General features: G+C 37.9%; 1 non-coding gene across 1 annotated transcript; it reads left to right on the plus strand.

Annotated features, from left to right (window-relative positions):
- Nucleotides 1–4,693: 4,693 nt before the first annotated feature.
- Nucleotides 4,694–4,801, plus strand: LOC112713210 (small nucleolar RNA R71). The gene has a single exon (XR_003158185.1). It is a non-coding gene; the product is annotated as a small nucleolar RNA R71 (small nucleolar RNA).
- Nucleotides 4,802–13,146: the final 8,345 nt, after the last annotated feature.

Consider the following 13,146-nt stretch of genomic DNA (forward strand, 5'->3'; position numbering starts at 1 on the left):
AGAAAAACACACAAACTCATAGTAAAGTCCAGAAAAGCGAATTTTAACTAAAAACTAATAAAAATATAATAAAAACTAACTAAAACATACTAAAAACAATGCCAAAAAGCGTATAAATTATCCGCTCATCACAACACCAAACTTAAATTGTTGCTTGTCCCCAAGCAACTGAAAATAAAATAAGATAAAAAGAAGAGAATATACAATGAATTCTAAAAACATCTATGAAGATCAGTATTAATTAGATGAGCGGGGCTTTTAGCTTTTTGCCTCTGAATAGTTTTGGCATCTCACTTTATCCTTTGAAATTCAGAATGATGGGCTTCTATAGGAACTCAGAATCCAGATAGTGTTATTGATTCTCCTAGTTAAGTATGATGATTCTTGAACATAGCTACTTTATGAGTCTTGGCTGTGGCCCAAAGCACTCTGTCTTCCAGTATTACCACCGGATACATACATGCCATAGACACATAACTGGGTGAACCTTTTTAGATTGTGACTCAGCTTTGCTAGAGTCCCCAATTAGAGGTGTCCAGGGTTCTTAAGCACACTTTTCGCCTTGGATCATGACTTTATTATTACATTTTTTTTGTATTCACTGCTTTTTCTTGCTTCAAGAATCATTTTTATGATTTTTCAGATCCTCAGTAACATGTCTCCTTTTTCATCATTCTTTCAAGAGCCAACATTCATGAACAACAAATTCAAAAGACATATGCACTGTTCAAGCATACATTCAGAAGTCAAAAGTATTGCCACCACATCAAAATAATTAATCTGTTATAAAATTCAAAATTCATGCAATTCTTCTCTTTTTCAATTAAGAACATTTTTTCATTTAAGAAAGGTGATGGATTCATAGGACATTCATAACTTTAAGGCATAGACACTAAGACACTAATGATCATGTAATAAGACACAAACATAGATAAACATAAGCATAAAAAATTCGAAAAACAGAAAAATAAAGAACAAGGAGATTAAAGAACGGGTCCACCTTAGTGATGGCGGCTTGTTCTTCCTTTTGAAGATCTTATGGAGTGCTTGAGCTCCTCAATGTCTCTTCCTTGCCTTTGTTGCTCCTCTCTCATGATTCTTTGATCTTCTCTAATTTCATGGAGGAGAATGGAATGTTCTTGGTGCTCCACCCTTAGTTGTCCCATGTTGGAACTCAATTCTCCTAGGGAGGTGTTGATTTGCTCCCAATAGTTTTGTGGAGGAAAGTGCATCCCTTGAGGCATCTCAGGGATTTCATGATGAGTGGGATCTCTTGTTTGCTCCATCCTTTTCTTAGTGATGGGCTTGTCCTCATTAATGAGGATGTCTCCCTCTATGTCAATTCCGACTGAATAACAGAGGTGACAAATGAGATGAGGGAAGGCTAACCTTGCCAAGGTAGAGGACTTGTCCGCTACCTTATAAAGTTCTTGGGATATAACCTCATGAACTTCCACTTCCTCTCCAATCATGATGCTATGAATCATGATAGCCCGGTCTATAGTAACTTCAGACCGGTTGCTAGTGGGAATGATTGAGCGTTGGATAAACTCCAACCATCCTCTAGCCACGGGCTTGAGGTCATGCCTTCTCAGTTGAACCGGCTTCCCTCTTGAATCTCTCTTCCATTGAGCGCCCTCTTCACAAATGTCTATGAGGACTTGGTCCAACCTTTGATCAAAGTTGACCCTTCTAGTGTAAGGGTGTTCATCTCCTTGCATCATGGGCAAGTTGAATGCCAACCTTACATTTTCCGGACTAAAATCTAAGCATTTCCCCCGAACCATTGTAAGCCAATTCTTTGGGTCCAGGTTCACACTTTGATCATGGTTCTTGGTGATCCATGCATTGGCATAGAACTCTTGAACCATTAAGATTCCAACTTGTTGAATGGGGTTGGTAAGAACTTCCCAACCTCTTCTTCGGATCTCATGTCGGATCTCCGGATATTCACTCTTTTTGAGTTTGAAAGGGAACTCGCGGATCACCTTCTTCATGGCCACAACTTCATAGAAGTGGTCTTGATGCACCCTTGAGATGAATCTCTCCATCTCCCATGACTCGGAGGTGGGAGCTTTTGCCTTCCCTTTCCTCTTTCTAGAGGTTTCTCCGGCCTTAGATGCCATAAATGGTTATGGAATAACAAAAAGCAATGCTTTTACCACACCAAACTTAAAAGGTTTGCTCGTCCTCAAGAAAAAGAAGAAAGAAGAGAGTAGAAGAAGAAGAAATAGAGGAGATGGAGGTGGCTTTGTGGTTCGGCCAAGGGGGAGAAGTAGTGTTTAGGTTGTGTGAAAATGAAGGAGTGAAGATGGGTTTATATAGGAGTAGAGAGGGGTTGTATGGTTTGGCCATTATGGGTGGGTGTGGGAGGGAAAGTGGTTTGAATTTGAATGGTGAGGTAGGTGGGATTTTATGAAGGATGGATGTGAGTGGTGAAGAGAATAGTGGGATTTGATAGGTGAGGGGTTTTTTAGGGAAGAGGTGTTGAGGTGATTGGTGAATGGGTGAAGAAGAGAGAGAGTGGTGGGGTAGGTGGGGATCCTGTGGGGTCCACAGATCCTAAGGTGTCAAGGAAAATTCATCCCTGCACCAAGTGGCGAGCAAAAATACTCTTTTTGCCAATTTTGGCGTTAAACGCCGGGCTGGTGCCCATTTCTGGCGTTTAACGCCAGCTTCTTGCCCCTTCCTGACGTTTAACGCCAGTCTGGTGCCCCTTTATGGCGTTAAACGCCCAGAATGGTGCCAGACTAGGCGTTAAACGCCCATTTGCTGCCCTTACTGGCGTTTAAATGCCAGCAAGTTTTCCTCCAGGGTGTGCTATTTTTCTTTCTATTTTTCATTCTGTTTTTGCTTTTTTCAATTGATTTTGTGACTTCCCATGATCATCAACCTATAGAAAACATAAAATAACAAAAGGAAAATAGATAAATATAACATTGGGTTGCCTCCCAACAAGCGCTTCTTTAATGTCAGTAGCTTGACAGTGGGCTCTCATGGAGCCTCACAGATACTTAGAGCAATGTTGGAACCTCCCAACACCAAACTTAGAGTTTGAATGTGGGGGTTCAACACCAAACTTAGAAGTTGGTTGTGGCCTCCCAACACCAAACTTAGAGTTTGACTGTGGGGGCTCTGTTTGACTCTGTTTTGAGAGAAGCTCTTCATGCTTCCTCTCCATGGTTACAGAGGGATATCCTTGAGCCTTAAACACAAGGGATTCTTCATTCACTTGAATGATCAATTATCCTCTGTCAACATCAATCACAGCCTTTGCTGTGGCTAGGAAGGGTCTGCCAAAGATGATAGATTCATCCATGCACTTCCCAGTCTCTAGGACTATGAAATCAGCAGGGATGTCATGGTTTTCAATTTTTACCAGACCATCCTCTACAAGTCCATAAGCTTGTTTTCTTGAATTGTCTGCCATCTCTAGTGAGATTCTTGCAGCTTGTACCTCAAAGATCCCTAGCTTTTCCATTATAGAGAGAGGCATGAGGTTTATGCTTGACCCTAGGTCACACAGAGCCTTCTTGAAGGTCATGGTGCCTACTGTACAAGGTATTGAGAACTTCTTAGGGTCCTGTCTCTTTTGAGGTAATCTCTGCCTAGTCAAGTCATCCAGTTCTTTGGTGAGCAAAGGAGGTTCATCCTCCCAAGTCTCATTACCAAATAACTTGTCATTTAGCTTCATGATTGCTCCAAGGTATTTAGCAACTTGCTCTTTAGTGACATCTTCATCCTCTTCAGAGGAAGAATACTCATCAGAGCTCATGAATGGCAGAAGTAAATCCAATGGAATCTCTATGGTCTCAGTGTGAGCCTCAGATTCCCATGGTTCCTCATTAGGGAACTCATTGGAGGCCAGTGGACGTCCATTGAGGTCTTCCTCAGTGGCGCTCACTGCCTCTTTCTCTTCTCCAAATTCGGCCATGTTGATGGCCTTACACTCTCCTTTTGGATTCTTTTCTGTATTGCTTGGAAGAGTACTAGGAGGGAGTTCAGTAACTTTCTTACTCAGCTGACCCACTTGTGCCTCCAAGTTTCTAATGGAGGACCTTGTTTCAGTCATGAAACTTTGAGTGGTTTTGATTAGATCAGAGACCATGGTTGCTAAGTCAGAGTGGCTCTACTTAGAATTCTCTGTCTGTTGCTGAGAAGATGATGAAAAAGGCTTGCCATTGCTAAACCTGTTTCTTCCACCATTATTGTTGTTGAAACTTTGTTGAGGTTTCTATTGATCCTTCCATGAGAGATTTGGGTGATTTCTCCATGAAGGATTATAGGTGTTTCCATAGGGTTTTCCCATGTAATTCACCTCTTCCATTGAAGGGTTCTCAAGATCATAAGCTTCTTCTTCAGATAAAGCATCCTTAGTACTGCCTGGTGCAGCTTGCATTCCAGACAGACTTTGAGAAATCATATTGACTTGCTGAGTCAATATTTTGTTCTGAGCCAATATGGCATTAAGAGTATCAATCTCAAGAACTCCTTTCTTCTGATTCGTCCCATTGTTCACAGGATTCCTTTCAGAAGTGTACATGAATTGGTTATTTGCAACCATTTTAATGAGTTCTTGAGCTTCTGTAGGCGTCTTCTTCAGATGAAGAGATCCTCCAGCAGAGCTGTCCAATGACATCTTGGACAGTTCAGACATACCATCATAGAAGATACCTATGATGCTCCCTTCAGAAAGCATGTCAGAAGGACACTTTCTGATCAATTGTTTGTATCTTTCCCAAGCTTCATAGAGGGATTCACCTTCCTTCTGTCTGAAGGTTTGGACTTCCACTCTAAGCTTACTCAATTTTTGAGGTGGAAAGAACTTTGCCAAGAAGGCATTGACTAGCTTTTCCCAAGAGTTCAGGCTTTCTTTAGGTTGTGAGTCCAACCATATCCTAGCTCTGTCTCTTACAGCAAAAGGGAATAGCATAAGTCTGTAGACCTCAGGGTCAACCCCATTGGTCTTGACAGTGTCACAGATTTGCAAGAATTCAGCTAAAAACTGATGAGGATCTTCCAATGGAAGTCCATGAAACTTGCAATTCTGTTGCATTAGAGAAACTAATTGAGGCTTAAGCTCAAAGTTGTTTGCTCCAATGGAAGGGATAGAGATGCTTCTCCCATAGAAGTCAGGAGTAGGTGCAGTAAAGTCACCCAGCACCTTCCTTGCATTATTGGCATTGTTGTTGTTTTTGGCTGCCATGTCTTCTTCTTTGAAGAATTCTGTTAGGTCCTCTACAGAGAGTTGTGTTTTAGCTTCTCTTAGCTTTCACTTCAAGGTCCTTTCAGGTTCAGGGTCAGCCTCAACAAGAATGCTTTTTTCCTTGCTCCTGCTCATATGAAAGAGAAGAAAATAAGAAAATATGGAATCCTCTATGTCACAGTATAGAGATTCCTTGAGGTGTCAGAGGAAAAGAAAAATAAAAGGACGAGGTAGAAGAATTCAAACTTAGAAAGATAGAGTTCGAATTATTGATAGTGGAGGAGTGTTAGTCCACAAATAGAAGGATGTGAGAAGAGGGAAAGAAATTTTCGAAAACAAAGAAAAAGATTTTGAAATTAGAAATAAAAAAGATATGATTGAAAAACAATTTAAAAAGATTTGATTTTTAAAATCGATGACTTGGCTAACAAGAAAAGATATGATTCAAACATTGAACCTTTCTCAACAGAAAAGGCAACATACTTGAAATGTTGAATCAAATCATTAATTGTTAGCAAGTATTTTTTTTGAAAAATGGAAAGAAATTGATTTTGAAAAGATATGATTGAAAAGATATGATTTGAAAAAGATTTGATTTTGAAAAATTTTGAAAACTTGAAAAATTTTGAATTAAAAACAAAATCTTCCCTCTTGTGCCATCCTGGCGTTAAACACCCAGAATGGTATCCATTCTGGCGTTTAACGCCCAAAATGCTACCCTTTTGGGCGTTAAACGCCCAGCCAGGTACCCTGGATGGTGTTTAAACGCCAGTTTTCCTTCCTTACTGGGCGTTTTGAACGCCTAGTTTTTCTGTGTAATTTTCCTGCTGTATGTTCTGAATCTTCAATTCTCTGTATTATTGACTTGAAAAGACACAAAAAAAAATTTTTTTGAATTTTTAATGATGAGGAATAATCAAAATGCCACTAAGATCAAATAAACAATGCATGCAAGACACCAAACTTAGAAGTTTGTATACTACTAACATTAACAAGTTGAGAATGCATATGAGAAACAACAAAACACTCAAGACAAGAGAATTTAAAGATCAGAGCAAGGAAATCATCAAGAACAACTTGAAGATCAATGAAGACACATGAATGAATTCGAAAAATGCAAGAAGAATAGAAACATGCAATTGACACCAAACTTAAAATGAGACAATAGACTCAAACAAGAAATACTTTTGGTTTTTATGATTTTGTAATTTTTTGGATTTTTCAAAATTTATGTGGAAAAGAAAATAAAGAGATTCAAAAATTTTTAATAAGAATTCAAAGAATCATGCAATGTTAGTCTAAAGCTTCGGTCTAAAGAAATTAGACATGGCTAGCCAAGCTTCAGCAGGACATTACATTCAAGAGCTAAATTGATGAAAATCAATCAGCTTTGGTGATGATAAGAACATCACCTTGAAACTCTAGAATTCATTCTTAAGAATTCTGAAGAAAAATACCTAATCTAAGCAACAAGATGAACCGTCAGTTGTCCAAACTCGAACAATTCCCGGCAACGGCACCAAAATCTTGGTGCACGAAATTGTGATCATCAATGGCGCCATCAACATGGTACGCACAATTGTAATCTCAACTCTTTATCACAACTTCGCACAACTAACCAGCAAGTGCACTGGGTCGTCCAAGTAATAAACCTTACGCGAGTAAGGGTCGATCCCACGGAGATTGTTGGTATGAAGCAAGCTATGGTCATCCTGTAAATCTCAGTCAGGTAGATTCAAATGGTTATGGATGATCTATGAATAAAGCATAAAATAAAGATAGAGATACTTATGTAATTCATTGGTGAAAATTTCAGATAAGCGTATGGAGATGCTATGTCCCTTCTGTCTCTCTGCTTTCCTACTGTCTTCATCCAATCCTTCTTACTCCTTTCCATGGCAAGCTGTATGTTGGGCATCACCGTTGTCAATGGCTACAGTCCCGTCCTCTCAGTGAAAATGTTTAACACGCTCTGTCACAGCACGGCTATTCAGTTGTCGGTTCTTGATCATGTCGGAATAGAATCCAGTGATTCTTTTGCGTCTGTCACTAACGCCCCACAATCACGAGTTTGAAGTTCGTCACAGTCATTCAATCCTTGAATCCTACTCAGAATACCACAGACAAGGTTTAGACCTTCCGGATTCTCTTGAATGCTGCCATCAGTTCTAGCTTATACCACGAAGATTCCGATTAAGGAATCCAAGAGATATTCACTTAATCTAAGGTAGAACGGAGGTGGCTGTCAGGCACACGTTCATAGGTGAGAATGATGATGAGTGTCACGGATCATCACATTCATCAAGTTGAGGAATAAGTGATATCTTAGAACAAGAATAAGCTGAATTGAATAGAAGAATAATAGTAATTGCATTAATACTCGAGGTACAGCAGAGCTCCACACCTTAATCTATGGTGTGTAGAAACTCCACCGTTGAAAATACATAAGAACAAGGTCTAGGCATGGCCGAATGGCCAGCCTCCCATAATCTAAGAACTAGACATCCAAAGATGATCCTAAGATCTAAAGTGATCAAAAGATGAAAATACAATAGCAAAATGTCCTATTTGTAGAGAACTAGTAGCCTAGGGTTTACAAAAATGAGTAAATGACGTAAAAATCCACTTCCGGGCCCTCTTGGTGTGTGCTTGGGCTGAGCATTGAAGCATTTTCATGTAGAGACTTTTCTTGGAGTTAAACGCCAACTTTTGTGCCAGTTTGGGCGTTTAACTCCCATTCTTGTGCCAGTTCCGGCGTTTTATGCCAGAATTCTTGAGCTGACTTGGAACGCCTTTTTGGGCCATCAAATCTCGGGCAAAGTATGGACTATTATACATTTCTGGAAAGCCCATGATGTCTACTTTCCAACGCAATTGAGAGTGCGCCAATTGGGCTTCTGTAGCTCCAGAAAATCCACTTCGAGTGCAGGGAGGTCAGAATCCAACAGCATCTGCAGTCCTTTTCAGCCTCTGAATCAGATTTTTGCTCAGGTCCCTCAATTTCAGTCAGAAAATACCTGAAATCACAGAAAAACACACAAACTCATAGTAAAGTCTAGAAAAGTGAATTTTAACTAAAAACTAATAAAAATATAATAAAAACAAATTAAAACATACTAAAAACATACTAAAAACAATGCCAAAAAGCGTATAAATTATCCGCTCATTAGTCATTCGGCCATTCCTAGACCTTCATCACTTATGTATTTTCAATGGTGGAGTTTTTACACACCATAGATTAAGGGTGTGGAGCTCTGCTGTACCTCGAGTTTCAATGCAATTACTACTATTTTCTATTCAATTCAGTTTACTCCTTTTCTAAGATATTCGTTGCATTTCACCATGATGAATGTGATGATCCGTGACACTCATCATCATTCTCACCTATAAACGCGTGACTGACAACCACCTCCGTTCTACCTTAGACCAAGCACATATCTCTTGGATTCCTTAATCAGAATCTTTGTGGTATAAGCTAGAATTGATGGCGGTATTCATGAGAATTCGGAAAGTCTAAACCTTGTCTGTGGTATTCCGAGTAGGATTCAGGGATTGAATGACTGTGACGAGCTTCAAACTTGTGATTGTTGGGCATGATGACAAACGCAAAAGAATAAATGGATTCTATTCCGACTTGATCGAGAACCGACAGATGATTAGCCGTGCCGTGATAGAGCATTTGGACGTTTTTCACTGAGAGGATGGGATGTATCAATTGACAACAGTGATGTCCTACATACAGCTTGCCATGGAAAGGAGTAAGAAGGATTGGATGAAGGCAGTAGGAAAGCAGAGATTCAGAAGGAGCACAACATCTTCATACGCCTATCTGAAATTCCCATCGATGATCTACATAAGTTTTTATATCTTTATTTTATGTTTTATTTATTGTTATTTTCGAAAACCAATATAACCATCTATTATCCGCTTAACTGAGATTTACAAGATGACCATAGCTTGCTTCATACCAACAATCTCCGTGGGATCGACCCTTACTCACGTAAGGTTTATTACTTGGACGACCCAGTGCACTTGCTGGTTAGTTGTGTGAAGTTGTGAAGTTATGTTTGGACCATGGTATCATGCACTAAGTGTTTGGCGCCATTACCAGAGAGAGAACGAACATGAATGCCATTATCAGAAATCACAATTTTGCCTATTAAGTTTTTGGCGCCGTTGCCAGGGATTGTTCGAGTTTGGACAACTGACAGTTCATCTTGTTGCTCAAATTAGGTAATTTTCTTTTTTGTAATTTTTTTTAAAATTTATCCCTATTTTCAAAAAGAGAAAAAAAATAAATTATTCTATGACTTCAGAATTTTTAAGAATGGATTCTAGAGTTTCATGTAACAAGTTGAAGCCTGGCTGGCTGTAAAGCCATATCCAAATTCTTTTGGATTGAGGCTTCCACTTGTCAACCTAAAAGGCATGTATATGGAGTTGGATGAAGTATCAGTTGTTGCATGCCTAATTTATATCCTGAAGATGGCTGGCTATTAAGCCATGTTCAACCCTTGGATTTGAGCTTTAGCCTAACATTGAAAGATTCCTGGAATTCTTATTGAAAATTTTGAATTTCTTATTTTCTTTTTCCTATAAAATTTCGAAAAATATATACAAAAATTTTAAAATAAAAAAAATCAAAATAAAAAATATTTTATGATTCTTGTTTGATTCTTGTGTCATGTTTTAAGTTTGGTGTCAATTGCATATTCATCTTGTTCTTGCATTTTTCGAAAATTCATGCATTCATAGTGTTCTTCATGATCTTCAAGTTGTTCTTGGTAAGTCTTCTTGTTTGATCTTTACATTTTCTTGTTTTGTGTTATATGATGTTTTTCATGTACATTTTTGCATTCATAGTGTCTAAACATGAAAGATTTCTAAGTTTGGTGTCTTGCATGTTTTCTTTGCATTAAAAGTTTTTTCAAAAAATATGTTCTTGATGTTCATCATGATCTTCAAAGTCTTAGTCTTCATCTTGACATTCATAGTGTTCTTGCATGTATCATTGGTTTTGATCCAAAAATTTTCATGTTTTGGGTCATTTTTATGTTTTCCCTCTCATCATTAAAAATTCAAAAATAAAAAAATTATCTTTTCCTTATTTCTCTCAAAATTTCGAAAATTTGAGTTGACTTAATAAAAAATTTTAAAATTAGTTGTTTCTTATAAGTCAAGTCAAATTTTCAATTTTAAAAAAAATCTTATCTTTTCAAAACTTTTTCAAAAATCAAATCTTTTTCATTTTTCTTACTATTTTTCGAAAATTTTTTAATTTAATTTTCAAAATCTTTTTCTTATCTTTATTTCAAAATTTCAAAAACTTTACTAACAATTAATGTGATTGATTCAAAAATTTGAAGTTTGTTACTTTCTTGTTAAGAAAGGTTCAATCTTTAAATTCTAGAATCATATCTTTTAGTTTCTTGTTAGTCAAGTAATCAAATTTTGATTTTAAAAATCAAATCTTTTTCAAAATATCTTTTCCATCATATCTTTTAATTAAATCTTTTTCATCATATCTTTTTATCTTTTTCAAAATTTTAATTTTAAAATATCTTCCAACTTCTTATCTTTTCAAAATTAAATTTCAAATCTCTTTCATCTAACTAGTTGACTTTTTGTTTGTTTTAATTATATCTTATCTTTTTTTTTTCAAAACCACCTAACTACTTTTCCTCTCTAATTTTTGCAAACTTCTCCGCCTTTTTCAAATTTCTTTTAATTAACTAATTATTTTAAATTTTAATTTTTAAATTTTAATTCTTCTTTTATTTTCGAAAATTACTAACCCTTTTTCAAAATTAATTTTCGAATTCTCTCCCTCTCATCTCCTTCTATTTATTTATTTATTTACTAACACTTCTCTTCATCTCAAGAATCTGAACCTATCTTCACCCTTGTGTTTGGATTCTTACCTTTTCCTTCTTCTATTCCCTTCTTCTTCTACTAACATAAAGGAATCTCTCTACTATGGTAAAGAGGATCCCTATTATTATTTTATGTTCCCTTTCTTTTCATATGAGCAGGAGCAAGGACAAGAATATTCTTGTTGAAGCAGATCCTAAACCTGAATGGACTTTGAAGAGGAAACTAAGAGAAGCTAAATTACAACAACCCAGAGACAACCTTACAGAAATTAGCGAAAAGGAAGAGGAGATGGCAGCTGAAAATAATAATGCAAGGAGGATGCTTGGTGATTATACTACACCTACTTCCAAGTTTGATGGAAGAAGCATCTCAATCCCTGCTATTGGAGCAAATAACTTTGAGCTAAAACCTCAACTAGTTGCTCTACTACAACAGAACTGCAAGTTCCATAGACTTCCATCAGAAGATCCCTACTAGTTCTTAATTGAGTTCTTGCAGATCTGTGAGACTGTTAAAACTAATGGAGTAGATCCTGAAGTCTACAGGCTCATGCTTTTCCCCTTTGCTGTAAGAGACAGAGCTAGAATATGGTTGGATTCACAACCTAAAGATAGCCTGGACTCATCGGATAAGCTGGTCGCGGCTTTCTTAGCTAAGTTCTTTCCTCTTCAAAAGCTGAGCAAGCTTAGAGTGGATGTTCAGACCTTCAAACAAAAAGATGGTGAATCCCTCTATGAATCTTGGGAAAGATACAAGCAGATGACCAAAAGGTGTCCTTCTGACATGCTTTCTGAATGGACCATTCTGGATATATTCTATTATGGTCTATCTGAGTTCTCGAAGATGTCACTGGACCATTCTGCAGGTAGATCCATTCACCTAAAGAAAACACCTGCAGAAGCTCAAGAACTCATTGACATGGTTGCAAATAACCAATTCATGTACACTTCTGAGAGGAATTCCGTGAATAATGGGACGCCTCAGAGGAAGGGAGTTCTTGAAGGATGCTCTGAATGCCATATTGGCTCAGAACAAAATGTTGACTCAACAAGTCAACATGATTTCTCAAAGTCTGAATGGATGGCAAAATGCATCCAACAGTACTAAAGAGGTATCTTCTGAAGAAAAAGCTTATGATCCTGAGAACCCTGCAATAGCAGAGGTAAATTACATGGGTGAACCTTATGGAAACACCTATAATTCATCAAGGAAAAATCATCCAAATTTCTCATGGAAGGATCAACAAAAGCCTCAACAAGGCTTTAATAATGGTGGTAGAAATAGGCTTAGCAATAGCAAGCCTTATCCATCATCTTCTCAGCAACAGACAGAGAATTCTGAGCAGAGCACCTCTAACTTAGCAAACTTAGTTTCTGATCTGTCTAAGGCCACTTTAAGTTTCATGAGTGAAACAAGGTCCTTCATTAGAAATTTGGAGGCACAAGTGGGCCAGCTAAGTAAGAAAGTCATTAAAACTCCTCCTAGTACTCTCCCAAGCAATACTGAAGAGAATCCAAAAAAGAGAGTGCAAGGCCATAGACATAATCAACATGGCCGAACCTAGGGAGGAAGGAGAGGACATGAATCCCAATGAGGAAGACCTCATGGGACGTCTCTCAAGCAAGAAGGAGCCCCCTGTTGAAGACCCAAAGGGATCTGAAGGTCATATAGAGACCATAGAGATCCCATTAAACCTCTTTCTACCATTCATGAGCTCTGAAAACCATTCTTCCTCTAAAGAAGATGCAGATGTAACTGGAGAGCAAGTTGCTCAATATCTAGGAACCATCATGAAGCTGAATGCCAAATTGTTCGGTAATGAGACTTGGGAAGGTGAACATCCCTTGCTCATTAATGAACTAGATACATGAATTCAGCAAACTTTACCTCAAAAGAGATAAGATCCTAGCAAATTTTTAATACCCTGTACCATAGGCACCATGACCATTGTGAAGGCTCTGTGTGACCTAGGGTCAGGCATAAATCTTATACCACTCTCTGTAATAGAGAAGCTGGGGATCATTGAGGTACAGCCTGCCATATTCTCATTGTAAATGGCAGACAAG

This window comes from Arachis hypogaea, chromosome 9 (genome assembly GCF_003086295.3).
Source record: "Arachis hypogaea cultivar Tifrunner chromosome 9, arahy.Tifrunner.gnm2.J5K5, whole genome shotgun sequence".
NCBI lineage: Eukaryota > Viridiplantae > Streptophyta > Magnoliopsida > Fabales > Fabaceae > Arachis > Arachis hypogaea.